A 13079-nucleotide genomic window follows, 5' to 3' on the forward strand; every position below is an offset into this window, starting at 1 on the left:
TATTCAATTACTCCTTTCCACTCACCACCTGAACTATTCATTAGCCCATCTCTTTTACCCTCACATCACTTGCGATCATGAACTTCACACATTCCTAAAAACTCTGTCTCCTCCCTGCACTTCATCCCAAAAACAGTCTCAATACTGCAAATCTGTATCTTATGTCATTCTCCCTCTACTAGCTGCTGGTGATATCGCCCCTAATCTGGGTCCCCCACAACTTCTTAGCCTTGTGCCTATCATGAGACTTACAAAACAAAACACTGGTAACCTTACTCAAATTCCTCTTTTATTTAGAGCCAACACCACCTTCACTCTGTTTGCAACAAGCTCTCTTCTATCCATGACCTCTTTATCTCCCACCGAAAGGCTACTTCTCTCTTCTAATCCTCCTTGATCTGTCTGCAGCCTTTGATATTGTTGACCACCCTCTTTTGCTCTAAACCCTCCAATCCTTTGACATTTGCTTCACAGCACACTCATGGTTCTCTTTCTACTTGTCTAACCATAGATTTAGTGTAGCCTTTTCTGGTGCATCCTCTGCCCCATAACCACTTTATGTTGGGGTACCACAAGGCTCTGTCCTTGGTCCTCTTCTCAATCTACACGTCATTGCTAGGTTCCTTAATAAAGTCCTACGGGTTTCAATATCATTTGTATGCTGATTACACCCTAATCTACTTCTCTGCCCTTAACCTATCTCCTTCCTTGCTACCGTGTCTCACTAACTATCTTTCTCAAATATCATCCTGGTTGTCCTCTCACTACCTTAAGCAAAATTTTTCCAAAACTGAGCTCCTTATTTCCCTGCCTTCTTCCAAAATCTCCTCCCCCCCATTTTTCTATAGATGTCGATAATCACACCCTTACCTAGTCACACTTGACTCAGATCTTTCTTTCACCCCTCACATTCAGTCTTTGGCCAATTCCTGCTGCTTCCACATTAAAAACATCTCTAAAATTTGACATTTCCTTACACAAGACAAAACTAAAAATTTAATCCAGTCTCTCATCCTTTCTCGCCTTGAATACTGCAACTCCACACTCTCTGGTCTCCCTAGCTGCCGTCTAGCTCGTTTACAATCCATAATGAATGCCTCTGCCAGGCTCATCTTCCTTACACGTCACTCTCCATCTGCTGCACCTCTCTGCCAATCCCTTCACTGGCTTCCTCTAGCCTCCAGAATTAAACACAAAATTCTGACTGTAACATACAAGGCCCTCAACTGCACTGCTCTCCGTGAGACACGGCATGAGAACTATCACAGAGAAGGGGTAAGTTACACAACAATGGACAGCGGTACCCTTGGAACATTTCCCGGATGATATGCTATGTGCGGCGTATTGTAAGCTTCAAGCGAGCTGCTGAATACCATTGAAGCATTCATCATCCACTTTTCAGTCTCCATGATCCTAATGTTTGAACTGCAATAATAAGGGGGTTACACATACACTAAAATTCTACTTGGAAGTGTGTTACTGAGAGAGGAGGCCCTATACACAGGGTATTAAGCGTGACGTATGCATAGTATACCCCTGATGTCTTATATCAGGGGAGATTATACTGCTTGCATTTACACATACACTTCTGTGATGGACTTACTCTGACATACATATGACTCTGAAGAACTTGATCAGGCATAAGTTACAAGTCGGATATGTTCATATGACTGGATTGCTTACACGTTTGTTCAAGTGCTGCTTATATGTCTGTGGCTTATACATTATGGACTAACACGCTTGACTTCTGCCACTAACTCTGGACTGCTGATGACTAAGGTCCCCCCTTGGAATGCCTTGGGGGTGTTTTTGTTTTGTTTTGCTCTTTTGCATATATTCGTGCATATTGAATGATTGTGTGAATGATTGGGGCCCCTAGACACTGTTTTGTGTAGGATACAGGATATACATTGTATATGGATTTAATAAATATTTAGATTGATGAATTTCAACTGATATATTTTATTATTGTGCTGTTATATTTTATTTTTGCTTTGGGGTGTTGACGCCACCCTATCCTGTGAACTTTAAAGATATAGATTGTCATTTCAGATAGTGCTGTCACAGTTGGATAGTTGATAAATAGATATGTATATGAATATATGCATATATATTTATGTGTTAATATGTGTATATAAGCATATACATATATATTTACTGGGAACACACAGTCCCAATAGACCGCAATGTAAAGGCACTTTTCAGTGCCATTTTTTTTCTAACACCTCACACCCACCAGCGTTATTCCCATAAACTGCTTAGTGCAGTTTTTTTTTTAGATACTATATTTTTTCTTTTTTTTAAAAAAAGGGACCTCACTTGTTGTTTTGGGGGCAATTGGGGGACATTTAAAAAATTAACCAAAGGTCTGACCTCTGGTTATTTTTTTGAGCACTAATTGCTACCGCGAGTTTGTGATAGCAATAACCAGTCACTTTGAAAGGCTCTTTATTTACAGCGCGCCCGTAAATGGGTGAATTTGCTCCTTTGGGCACTCGATAAATTAACTTGTAATCTAGCTCAAAGTGTCCTAGTGAGTGATAAAAATCATATATCATTTTCATAGTCGTAATGCATAGTACATTGAAAGTATAAATGAAAAGCCCCCAATATTATAAAGGCTTACCAGATGCAATCTTGGATTAAATGTGAGCTAATAACACCTCATCCAATTTTAACATCACCATTCAAATCTGAAATCCCTACAAAAAAAAAAGCAAGAGTATTTGAATGATCCTTCTACTCTGATTTAGTAAATTTGGAGAGACTGCCCAATACCAAATCTGAACATAAAATTTTGTATAAGGATTACCATTATTAAACCTACCTCACTAACATGAACATATGCAGACATATTTAAAAGTGACACGAAAGTCAAATTAAATTTTCATTGTTTAGACAGCATATGCAATTTAAAGAGATTTATCAATTTACTTCTGTTATCAAATTTACTTTATTCTCTCGGTATTTTTTGTTGAAAAGCAAACCTAAGTAAGTTTAGGAGCAGCAAGGCAGTACTGATAGCGAGCTGGTAATTGGTGGCGGCACACATATGTCTCATTTCGTTAGCTCACCAGATGTGTTCCCGCCAGGTCCCAGTACTACATTATTACGCTGGCTAACTTTAAAGGGACACTCAACACCAGAAAGTTTTGTTGTTTAAAAAGAAAGATAATCCCTTTATTACCCATTCCCCAGTTTTGCATAACCAACACAGTTATATTAATATACTTTTTACCTCTGTGATTACCTTGTATCTAAGCTTCTGCAAACTGCCCTCTTATTTCACTTCTTTTGACAGACTTGCGTTTAGCCAATCAGTGCTGACTCCTAGGTAACTTCACGTGCGTGAGCTCAATGTTATCTATATGATACACATGAACTAATGGCCTCTAGTGGTTTAAAACTGTCAAAATGCATTCAGATTAGAGCCAATTAAGAATACCAAGACAACAAAGCAAATTTGGTGATAAAGGTAAATTGGAAAGTTGTTTAAAATTGCATGCCCTATCTGAATCATGAAAGTTTATTTTGGACATGACTGTCCCTTTAACTCTAATTTTAAATATGTGGTTAACCCCTTTGCATGAGTTAAACTCCCAATTCTATTCAAGCAACAGTGCAATAACACATTTCAGCATTTGTGTTTTGCAGACACAGTAAAACTACTTAGGAATTAAAATGAATCTATTAACAGAAATAACGCCACATTTAATACACGGTACAAAATAACTGAAGCAAATAATTCAAAAAATAATTTTAAATTAATTAATAGCATAAGTCTTTTTATATTTTCTTATATGTTTTTTAAAAATCCAAACAACAAATCAATGTATTATTTCCATTGGGCATTAAAGTAATGGTAAAGTTAATTGTGCTCCATTTGACGTCTAGCAAGTAAATAATAACGCCCCTGGTATTGGACGCCAAAGGGGGCACGATACCATTGGCTACAGCCGGAATCATCACTGAAGTAAGAAATACAGTATTCGTTAAGGGAGGAGGAATATCTGAAAGCAAGAAAGAGTGTATTATTAAAAAAAAAAAATTAAGCGTTTACAAACCCTTTCATGAATGAAAGTGCCCATCTTTTACTTTATGATTTAAAATATTGTCATTAACAACAATTTACCATCACTTTAAGAAACCTTTATATTATCTAATTTTAGCACAAAAACAGTGTATTAAAACATTTATTTGTTTCTTGTTTACTAACAGCATAAGCAAAACAGAAAAAAAAAATCCTAATTGGGAATTCTAAGAAACATTTGTGTTGATGTTTTTTTTTTCCCAACATCATTATCTTTATTCTTTTATTTGATTAAAATCTAATGATTTCTCTTGGTGTTAAAGGTCCCAGTTTGATCATTTGATTTTGGTGTCTACTATAATTACAGATGGGATTCTTTATTCGTTGATTCTATAATAACTGCGTAATAGCGCCTAGAAGAGAGCTGCAGGGGGCTTAGGATACGTTGAGTAATACAAAATGCATTAGATGAACGCAAGCTATCAATATGACAAGGAGCGTTTGATTTACACCAAACATGCCATTATAGAGTTGTGGAATTTTGTAGCCATTTAGAATAAATGACAGAACAGTTGGACAATCGTCAACTTGCTGAGAGCAATAAAATGTATCGCAAGTTAAGTGATAATATAGCACGAGATCTCTAATGAAGCATAATGGTTCAGGAAAAGAAGACAAAGGCCTCCGTGTAAAGCAAATTCAAACTAAATCAACAATGACTCATTTGAAATCAATCTCTCACATAAAAGCACAATATTTTGTTCAATTAGGAAACGACTTCCTGTAACTATAACCCATTCTCTTAAAGGGACATTGCAGTCAAATTTGAACTTTTATGATTCAGACAGAGGGGACGATTTATGAAAGTGCGAGTGGACATTATACGATGTAGCATATCATGTTCGCCGCACATCAATAAATGCTGACAGCATACGCTGTCAGCATTTATTATTGCTCAAGCTGTTCTTCTGAAATGCTTGTGCAAAGCTGCCCCCTGCTGATTTGCAGCCAATCGGCCGCTAGCAGGGCGTGTTAATCAGACCGATCGTATAGGATTGTGCGGATTGATGTCCGCAGCCTCAGAGCAGATGGGCAAGTTATGGAGCAGCTGTCTTTAGATCACTGCTTCATAGCTGCTGTTTCCGGCAAGCCTGAAGGCTCGCGTGGAAACAGGGGCATCAAGCTCTATTCAGAGCTTGATAATTCGGCCCCAGAGTGTGTCATTTTAAAAAACTTTCTTGTTCCACTTGCATTATTCTCCTTTGTTGAAAAGCATACCCAGGTAGGCTCTTAAAGGGCCATAATACCCAAATGTTTAAACACTTGAAAGTGATGCAGCATAGCTGTAAAAAGCTGACTAGAAAATATCACCTGAACATCTCTATGTAAAAAAGAAAGATATTTTACCTCAAAAGTTCCTCAGTAGCCACATCCCATTGTAAAGGATTTCTAAGCAGCATTTTAGTGTGTCTGTCCTAGGACAGCTTAGGGGATGAGCCTCGTGCACTCTCATATTATTTCACCAATCAGGTAAAGGAAGCTTACTATGAAATCTCATGAGAGTTAAGTCAAATCTCATGAGATCACAGTAAGAGTTCATGACCTCAGCACTGCTGATGCTGATTGGCTGCTGTTCATTTCTTCATTTTTTTAAAAAATTTTTACCCGCAGCTGGGCTGCAGCTGAGTATAACTTTTTACACAGAACTTACTCTGCTGAGCTGAGGAGATTGTGAGGTAAAATATCTTCCTTTTTTACATAGAGATGCTCAGGTGATATTTTCCTGTCAGCTTTTTACAGTTAAACTGCATCAGTTTCAAGTGATTTAGCATATGAGTATTATGTCCCTTTAAGCAGCAAACACTTCTGGGAGCTAGCTGCTGATCGGTGTATGCGCACCTGATGTGCTTAGCAGTGCTACTTCTTCAACAAAGGATACCATGAGAATGAAGCAAATTGTATGCTCTTACCAAATCATGAAAAAAAAAATTCGGTTTAATGTCCCTTTAATGCAAGAAGCTGCTACAGCAATATATTGCAAATCAATTAAAGGTACATGGATTCAAAATTAAACTTATTTGATGCAGATAGACTTTTTTTGAATTTTTTTTATTAAATATACTTCTCTTTCTATCCTTTGTTGCAATTTATTTCCCAATTCTTTTATGAGAGTATACTGAGGTAGACTCAGGAGTGTGCACGTGTCTTCAGCAGCACATAACAGTAGTGTTTGTGACAATGTTTGTAAACAAAAAAGATTTGCCATTTTGGAGCAGAATATTTTGTCTGTCTCTTTTTTAGTGTAAACGTCTTTCCTTATGCTCAATTCACAATGTTTTTTTCCTTTAAAGAAAACACTAACAATGCATAGCAAATCAGAATGTTAAATTATGACATTTTTTCTCATTTATGGTTATAATCAAGTTCTTAGACTTTAAAAAATATATTAAAAATTATATAAAAATGAATTGCACACATGTCTTTAATTGAGAATCATGGTTAAGATAAAAAAATATATTAAGACACATTTGGGAGTCGTTATCAATGCTGAACCAATTTGTCAAAATGTCCTCTTTTTGCTTTGGGCGCTTCATGTTTTTTGCCTACATGAACGTCTCTGTAGACTCTAGCAAAACTGGAATGAGTTTGAAAATGAAGCCAAATATCTTCTGAGCTAAGTTTAAAAAAAATGATCAAAGGATCAAAGGATTTTCAAGGACCCACAGACAAGAGGTGCTTAGCAGATAGGAAGAAACTTTGTAATAATTACAATATTATATTACAATTGTGACATTCTGCTGTCAAGTGCTGGAAACTGCAACATAATATAAGTAAAATATCTCAGATCTCATTATAACATCAGCTATTTTTATTTTTTTTATTTTTATTTTTTATTTGAGGTTTTGTAAAAAGGCATACAAAGGATATGTAATCACATAATACACTGGTAATGTTGGAATACAAACAACAGGTGATATTGTAAATTGGTAACATACAATTCTGAAAAAGTCAAAAGAAGATAGCAATATACAGATATTGTGCCTAACACTCTGTACACTTTCAGAATGATAAGTGAGGCCTCTTTTGGACTTCCTCATTATATGATCAAGTTATTGGAGGTTAATACCAACAAAGAGGACCATTTTTGGGTCCCGACTGCAAAACCTCTTTAAAATTTTTAGTGACTGTAAAAAGTTCAAGCCAGGGTAAAATTAGTATTGTTTAAGAAGCTTTTATTTAATACGGATGGGAAAAAAGGGAATTTTCTATCTGTTAATGGTAGTTTACCGGAGGATTTTAACACTTAGGAACATTACTTAAGTCATACTATGAGTGGCAGACTATCACCACAGAAGTTAGAGTGGACTATATATATGTACATATGCTTGGGTAAAGCTAAGGCTAGACTCCTGGAAATATCTAGTTATTAGTTATATAGACCCATGTGGTAAGCAGTAGTACCTATTCAATATGTATGTTGCATAAAATGAGATACAGTGAGTAAGCTTGGTATGTGATTATATTATTGGAGCAGATTGTGGTTGCTAAATTTGGATTTTTAGTGAGTCAGTCCTCTAATCATGAGGTTAAATACAAAGAGGTCTAGTTATCAAGCCGTCAACCTCAAATACGCTGGAATTCCGCAGCGTATTTGTGGCGAGGCTGATTCGCCTTAGTTATCAAAAGCTAGAGACCGGCAAAAGTAGAATTTTGTGACGTAAACTTCGATCCGCCGGACTCAGTCCGACACAGATCGATTCTTACGTCACTCCAGATGTTCCGCACACAAGTGCGGCACAATCTGACTACTTTTGCTAGTTATCAAAAAACTAGCAGGTACGCTCGGCACTTTTACGGCCCAGCGTACCTGGTTTTCAATCCGTCACCCTGGAGGCGGCGGATCCCATAGGAATCAATGGGAGTCTGACCATAGCGAAAGTACAAGTTCGCTGCTGCCAGACATCCCATTGATTCCTATGGGAGCTGTCTACACCTAACACCCTAACATGTACCCCGAGTCTAAACACCACTAATCTGTCCCCCCTACACCGCCGCAACTAAATAAATGTATTACCCCCTAAACCACCGCTCCCGGAGCCCACCGCAACTATAATAAATGTATTAACCCCTAAACCGCCGCTCCCGGAGCCCACCGCCACCTACATTATACCTAGTAACCCCTAATCTGCCGCCCCTACACCGCCGCCCTCTATAATAAAGTTATTAACCCCTATCCTGCTGATCTCGCACCTCGCCGCAACTAAATAAATAGTTTAACCCCTAAACCGCCACTCCCTGACCCCGCCACAACCTATATTAAATTTATTAACCCCTGTCCTGCCCCCCCTAAACCGTCGCCACCTATAATAAATTTATTAACCCCTATTCTGCCCCCCACTACACTGCAGCCACTGTAATAAATTTATTAACCCCTAAACCTAAGTCTAACACTAACCCTAACACCCCCTAACTTAAATATTAATTAAATAAATCTAAATAATATTTCTATTATGAACTAAATGAATCCTATTTAAAACTAAATACTTACCTATAAAATAAACCCTAATATAGCTACAATATAAATAAGAATTATATTGTACCTATGTTAGGATTTATTTTTATTTTACAGGTAACTTTCAAATTATTGTAACTAGGTACAATAGCTATTAAATAGTTATTAACTATTTAATAGCTTACCTAGCTAAAATAAAGAGAAATTTAACTGTAAAATAAAAACTAACCTAAGTTACAATTACACCTAACACTACACTATACTTAAATAAAATATTCCTATTTAAAACTAAATACTTACCTGTAAAATAAACCCTAAGATAGCTACAATGTAATTAAGAATTACATTGTAGCTATCTTAGGATTTATATTTATTTTACAGGTAACTTTGTATTTATTTTAGCTAGTTAGAATAGTTATTAAATAGTTATTAACTATTTAATAACTACCTAGCTAAAAGAAATACAAAATTACCTGTAATATAAATCCTAACCTAAGTTACAATTAAACCTAACACTACACTATCATTAAATTAATTAAATAAATTAACTACAAATAACTACAATTAAATACAATTACATAAACTAACTAAAGTACAAAAAATAAAAAAAGCTAAGTTACAAAAAATAAAAAACATAAGTTACAAACATTTAAAAAATATTACAACAATTTTAAGCTAATTACACCTATTCTAAGCCCCCTAATAAAATAACAAACCCCCCAAAATAAAAAAAATGCCCTACCCTATTCTAAATTAAAAAAGCTCAAAGCTCTTTTACCTTACCAGCCCTTAAAAGGGCCTTTTGTGGGGGAATGCCCCAAAGAATTCAGCTTTTTTGCCTGTAAAAGAAAAATACAACCCCCCCAACATTAAAACCCACCACCCACATACCCCTAATCTAACCCAAACCCCCCTTAAAATAACCTAACACTAATCCCCTGAAGATCATCCTACCTTGAGTCGTCTTCACTCAGCCGAGCAGCGATGGAACCGAAGAGGACATCCAGAGCGGCAGAAGTTATCCTCCAAGGGGCGCTGAAGAAGTCTTCTATCCGGGCGATGTCATCTTCCAAGAGGCGCTGAAGAAGTCTTCTATCCGGGCGATGTCATCTTCCAAGAGGCGCTGAAGAAGTCTTCTATCCTGGCAATGTCATCTTCCAAGAGGCGCTGAAGAAGTCTTCTATCCGGGCGATGTCATCTTCCAAGCGGGTCTTCAATCTTCATCCCGCCGACGCGGAACATCCTTCTTTACCAACAGACTACCGACGAATGAAGGCTCCTTTAAGGGACGTCATCCAAGATGGCGTCCCTTCAATTCCGATTGGCTGATAGGATTCTATCAGCCAATTGGAATTAAGGTAGGAAAAATCTGATTGGCTGATTGAATCATCCAATCAGATTCAAGTTCAATCCGATTCGCTGATCCAATCAGCCAATCAGATTGAGCTCGCATTCTATTGGCTGATCGGAACAGCCAATAGAATGCGAGCTCAATCTGATTGGCTGATTGGATCAGCCAATCGGATTGAACTTGAATCTGATTGGCTGATTCAATCAGCCAATCAGATTTTTCCTACCTTAATTCCGATTGGCTGATAGAATCCTATCAGCCAATCGGAATTGAAGGGACGCCATCTTGGATGACGTTCCTTAAAGGAGCCTTCATTTGTCGGTAGTCCGTCGGTAAAGAAGGATGTTCCGCGTCGGCGGGATGAAGATTGAAGACCCGCTTGGAAGATGACATCGCCCGGATAGAAGACTTCTTCAGCGCCTCTTGGAAGATGACATCGCCCGGATAGAAGACTTCTTCAGCGCCTCTTGGAAGATGACATCGCCCGGATAGAAGACTTCTTCAGCGCCTCTTGGAAGATGACATCGCACGGATAGAAGACTTCTTCAGCGCCTCTTGGAAGATGACATCGCCCGGATAGAAGACTTCTTCAGCGCCTCTTGGAAGATGACATCGCCTGGATAGAAGACTTCTTCAGTGCCCCTTGGAGGATAACTTCTGCCGCTCTGGATGTCCTCTTCGGTTCCATCGCTGCTCAGCTGAGTGAAGACGACTCAAGGTAGGATGATCTTCAGGGGATTAGTGTTAGGTTATTTTAAGGGGGTTTGGGTTAGAGTAGGGGTATGTGGGTGGTGGGTTTTAATGTTGGGGGGGTTGTATTTTTCTTTTACAGGCAAAAGAGCTGAATTCTTTGGGGCATGCCCCCACAAAAGGCCCTTTTAAGGGCTGGTAAGGTAAAAGAGCTTTGAACTTTTTTAATTTAGAATAGGGTAGGGCATTTTTTTATTTTGGGGGGTTTGTTATTTTATTAGGGGGCTTAGATTAGGTGTAATTAGCTTAAAATTGTTGTAATATTTTTTAAATGTTTGTAACTTATGTTTTTTATTTTTTGTAACTTAGCTTTTTTTATTTTTTGTACTTTAGTTAGTTTATGTAATTGTATTTAATTGTAGTTATTTGTAGTTAATTTATTTAATTAATTTAATGATAGTGTAGTGTTAGGTTTAATTGTAACTTAGGTTAGGATTTATTTTACAGGTAATTTTGTATTTCTTTTAGCTAGGTAGTTATTAAATAGTTAATAACTATTTAATAACTATTCTAACTAGCTAAAATAAATACAAAGTTACCTGTAAAATAAATATAAATCCTAAGATAGCTACAATGTAATTCTTAATTACATTGTAGCTATCTTAGGGTTTATTTTACAGGTAAGTATTTAGTTTTAAATAGGAATAATTTATTTAAGTATAGTGTAGTGTTAGGTGTAATTGTAACTTAGGTTAGTTTTTATTTTACAGGTAAATTTCTCTTTATTTTAGCTAGGTAAGCTATTAAATAGTTAATAACTATTTAATAGCTATTGTACCTAGTTAAAATAAATTGAAATTTGCCTGTAAAATAAAAATAAATCCTAAGATAGCTACAATATAATTATTATTTATATTGTAGCTATATTAGGGTTTATTTTAAAGGTAAGTATTTAGTTTTAAATAGGAATAATTTAGTTCATAATATAAATATTATTTAGATTTATTTAATTAATATTTAAGTTAGGGGGTGTTAGGGTTAGTGTTAGACTTAGGTTTAGGGGTTGATAAATTTATTACAGTGGTGGCGGTGTAGGGGGGGCAGGATAGGGGTTAATAAATTTATTATAGGTGGCGACGGTGTAGGGGGGGCAGGATAAGGGTTAATAAATTTAATAAAGGTTGCGGCGGGGTCAGGGAGCGGCAGTTTAGGGGTTAAACTGTTTATTTAGTTGCGGCGAGGTGCGGGATCAGCAGGATAGGGGTTAATAACTTTATTATAGAGGGCGACGGTATAGGGGGGGCAGGATAGGGGTTACTAGGTATAATGTAGGTGGCGGTGGGCTCTGGGAGCGGCGGTTTAGGGGTTAATACATTTATAAGAGTTGCGGCGGTGTCTAGGAGCGGCGGTTTAGGGGTTAGTAACTTTATTTAGTTGCGGGGGGCTCCGGGGACGCCGGTATAGGGGGTAGAACAGTGTAGTTAGTGTGGGTGCTTAGTGACAGGCTAGCAAGAAAGCTGTGAAAAAAGCCGAAGAGCAGTGAGATCGGATGAGTGATAACTCTCACAGTCCGCTGCTCATCGCCCCGTACTTGGTGCGCGGCTTTTTGACAGCTTTTTTGATAACTTAGGGGAATTTTTGCAGGTCCGCGGCGGCGATGTGAGGCGAGCTTAGGCGGGCGTATTGGGCCGGCGAAGGCAGGAAAAGTAGACACGATGATAACTACCCCCCAAAGTGTCTTCCAATTGAGTGCTAGGACTAGGATCTCGCCATCCCTGCCACGGATAGTGCGATCCCAACCTCCCATTACACTAAAGAAAAGAATTGCTGGAAGTATCTCATTAAAATATTGTTTGAGGCAAAATTACTGCTTCTGAGTTAGTAGTGCTATACATGGGTTTTGTGTGTAAATGGAAGTTAAGTACTCAACTGTTACACTAAACAGGTAACTTGTGTAACTGTGAATAAAACCAACAAAAACAAGGTATTACATATAAATATGAGATCTAGAAATTGTTACTTTAGACTCTGCAACAGCCCATTAAAGGGTAAATATCAATAGGAAATATGAATAAAAATAGGAAATATCCAGTTTTTGCTTATCCAGGTATAGTTACTGTAATTTAGTTTGAGCTGTCAGAAGGTTATCTGTTTGAAGTCCAAAGCACACTAAGTTCTCGGGTAGATGATAAGAAGTCTGTGTGACTGAAAATGTTCAACTAATTATGGAATTGCAGGGAGTTCACTACTCACCTCTTTAATTTAGCGTACCTATGTGCGACTTAGGGCATATAGTACTGCAGCAGAGAGTTGAGCATGTTTGTCTGTATGTCTGGGTGCACCATCTCATAGCTAGCGATCTTAAGCTAGAAACTCTTGGCATGCCATCTTCATAGTGAAACAGTATTTCAGTTACGATATATATCCCGGGAGACATTCGACTGTCTTTCCTTGATGGCGGGTTAGTGGTCTGTGTGGTCTGCGTGTCTGTCAAC

Source organism: Bombina bombina, chromosome 2, assembly GCF_027579735.1.
Source record: "Bombina bombina isolate aBomBom1 chromosome 2, aBomBom1.pri, whole genome shotgun sequence".
In the NCBI taxonomy this organism is placed as follows: Eukaryota; Metazoa; Chordata; class Amphibia; order Anura; family Bombinatoridae; genus Bombina; species Bombina bombina.